Source organism: Passer domesticus, chromosome 4 (genome assembly GCF_036417665.1).
Source record: "Passer domesticus isolate bPasDom1 chromosome 4, bPasDom1.hap1, whole genome shotgun sequence".
In the NCBI taxonomy this organism is placed as follows: domain Eukaryota; kingdom Metazoa; phylum Chordata; class Aves; order Passeriformes; family Passeridae; genus Passer; species Passer domesticus.
Window position 1 is genome coordinate 65,839,865 of NC_087477.1, and position 3,817 is coordinate 65,843,681.

Genomic DNA, 3,817 nt, shown 5'->3' on the forward strand with positions numbered 1-3,817 from the left:
GTTTTGTTTGGAAAGCTTGTTAGCCTTCCAGATAGAGTCAGCTTAGCTGAAACCCTATCTATCAAAGTTTTATTTGATTTCAAAAAAGATAGACTGAATAAAAAGGCTAAGCAAACACCAGCCAAATAAGAAGACTTACATACTCAGGGTTCCCAGATACTCTCTTTGTTTTCTTTGGCTTTAAAGTCATGATTATTCATTACTATTTTTAGCACCAGCCACATGTTTCTCTGAATATTAAGGAAACTAGCAGCATCACATTCCTACAAGGAAAGGAAAGTCATACAATACAGCACCTCAGCCTAGTTCCTGGTATGGAAAGAGTGAGTCCAAGAAAATGAATAATACCCCCTGTGAAGTTTGCAGGTACTGTGCCTTGACCAGACACGTTCAGGTACAAGCTGGCATAGAATTGGCTCCAAGTATCTTGATTCCTGGGCCATTGATCAAAAGGCAGAGTTTTGGGTCAGCAGCACCAGCTTCCCACCCACTGATTTCTCAGGGAAGAGCTGGAGCTTCCTCCTTCATAAAAAGAAAATTTTAAGAGAGACAGCTCTGGATAAAACAGCCTTTGCAAGAAACAACTTTGAAAACAACAACAAACAGCAGGTTTTAAACCAGCATAGTACCCAGCACTGCAGGTATGTGCAATTATGACCAATTAAGCACTGCAAGTTCAGGATGTCTAAAGTATAGGTCTTATTTTGGAAAATTGAGAAAGTTGAGGGAGTACAAACCAGTGAGCATTGGTTTGCATAGCAGACATTGCAGGAAAGGGGCAAGTGAAAGGCTGCAGTTTCATTTCCTCACTCATAGTAAACAGCACATTTCTCACTACAGTAGGAGTTAAATCAGCTGGCCTATAGAAAAGCTATCTCAACATAAATATTAGAATATAATAGATGTATTTTCCATTTGTAGACCTGGACCTGCTCCAGAAGGACAAGACGAAACAGTCCCTTAAAAACTCGGGAAAGAAGAACCAGCAACACACTTGGGTGATTTGTCCCTGGTGGAGAAAGAAGCAATGGCACTGGCAATAGTTTATTAATAAGTTAGGGACTGCCCTCCACTCTGCTTTCTCCTCCATACCACAGACTGCAGCTGCCATACCTTGTTGCTTAATTGTGATTATAGTATATAGTTTTAGTTGTTTCAGTGCCTGAGAACACACGTTATAACCCTGAAATACATTTAAGAAAGTGTAGAGCTCCCTAAAAGCATCAATTTAGGAAAAATTTATTATAGATGTACAAGAAAATTATTATTTATTATCACTTCTGATTTGTGCAGCGGAAGTTTCCGAACTTGACAAAGTAACTTATCATCAAACCCATAATTTTAGATTCAGTTGAAGCATCTAGGATATAGAAAATACTTAATCACGGACAAAGGGACCAGAAGATGAAAAAGGCACTAAGTGCTTGAATTGGCTGTTTCCAGATAAATGATTCTCAGTCAAAAACATGAATGGCACACCAAGCCTCCCTATCCATCACTAACAGCTTGAATATTTTTCCTCATACAATGAAATTAAGTATCTGGTAGTAATCAAATTCTGGTTTGAGCATACTTGTAACTGTCTGTCAATCTGCCAAACTGAAAAGAAATTGGGAAAAGTTGAATTTAAGGGCAGAACCAGTAATTTTTCCAAGATAATTTTTTACTTCAGAACTGAATGCTGTGGTCAAATCCACGTGCAAATCCATTTTTCATTTTCTGTATTCTACTATGATTATAATTAGAAGATAAATTTTAATGGCTTTTAAATCGTAATTCACATTCACAGATAAGAAATACAAATTATGTTATAATGTGGAAGGAAAACCATTGCAAAAATTAAAGAATGGTTTCCATGCCTATTTGATTTGTCCTGTGGTTTCTCCTCCATTATTTATCTTACACATTCCTACTTCCAGACCTTTCCCACGTCAAGCAAATGTGTTTACATTGAAGAATATGACAGCAGTGGCTGACAATCGCTATGTGTGCTAACACCCTTTTCCCATAGCTGGTAAAGTTTTAATTCATGTCCACCATGTATTTACATTGTGACCATCTGATACCACCTATGCTGGCTGATAGTCAAAGATTTACTTCCCCACAGGCAAACAACTGGATCTCACAAACCATGTTCACACTCAGCTCTGTTCACCACACCTTGGTTATAACATCACCAGAGGTGCACTGAAACACTACATATTCCTACCAGAAAGAGCACAGCAATTGTGTTGCTGTAGAAATAATGTAATCCCTTTGCCTAACCATGAATTTCTGTACAGCAACAAATAACAACCAAGCACCTTTTTTTTTTTTTCTGTATTTGCTTTTTAAATCTTTGTTTTTTCCAGAAAGTGTTTACATACATAATCCAAAGGGTGCTCAGTAATAAGGAGAGCCAGGCTGTGCACAGGTTCCCCAGAGGAGACAAAGGGTGTGAAAGGTGCCCCTGCCCTGCGCAGGAGGGGGCTGGAGCCCGTGGGTGCTGCAGTTCTGCACCCCCAGCACAGCACCTGCCAGGCACCCTGCACCTCCAGAAACTGCAGAGGGAGAGACCAAAAAGCCCCACCACATGCAGCAGAGCAGCCATCCACATTAACACCTGTGGTGGGTGAGCAGCCAAAGGATTTGTAAGGGTTGGTCTCACACCAGTGGCAGTGCTGCAGCCCGGGTTTTTGAAAGGCTGGCTACTCCAGAAACAAGATTTCTCAAACGTGTTTCTGCTATGTCTACACTCATGAAATAAAAGGTATTGGGCCACACCCTGCCTCATGCCAGGTGACACTCAGATGTAATGCAACATCTAATTTCATGAAACCTGTCTTGCCAAAGTTTGTAATGACCTCAGTCAAGATGCTGCATTCCCACCTTCCTTTGACACAGACACCAGCTCTTCTGCTGAGTAATGTTGCCTTCCCTTCCCTTCACAGCCTTCTGCTTTTTCTTTAATCCTCATACAGTTCTCTTAAAAGGGGTTTGCCTTTTTAGGTCCTCTGCAACTCTCCTCCACTCTCCATTAGCATCCTACAGATCTTTGGCCTTCATTTCTTTCTCTTCATCTTCAATAATTTCTCCCAGAATCCCAAGTGCAAACAAATTATAGCTACAATGTTCATAACACTGAAGTGTTGGAGGTAGAGAAAGCTTTAACTTTTTTTTTTTTTAAGTTAGACTCATTTATAAAATAACAATAGCATCTTGTATTAGAGAGCATCTCCCATGTTCTGATGACTGGTTTTGTATATGACTTCCCTAAAATTTTATATGCAGTATAAAAAATCAACCAAGCCAGAGCTACTGCTGAGCTGAATTAGTTAGTGTTCATAAAATATGCACTTCAATTTCCTAGAATTGAAGAATACCTGAAGTTGGGAGGGACCCATAAGGATCACTGAGTCCAGCTTCAAAAAGCTGGGGAACAAAACATGACCTGGTAGCATATTATTTAAGAAATTATATGGTATATAACAAAGACTTACAAGTAAAAAAGAAGCAGCATAACTTTTACACATGCAGGCTTAACATGGCTGTACTTTGGCTTATGAAGCTTCTCATGCTATCACATAATTCCTTGAGAAGCACATCTACAGGTTACCTACAGAGATAGCTGTCAAGTGCCCTGCTCTGGGCATTATGAGCATGGAAATAACAAGCTACACCCATCATGAGACAGCTCTTGGCCCTTCTGAAACATGCCAAAATCTCTACTGACAACTCCAGCTGGCCTTTCATCATCATGTTTAAACCAAGTGGAGCCTACTTTTGAAGCCTGATAGTCTTTGTAGCCTCTACTGGATGGGAGCATTTCTGTGCTGAC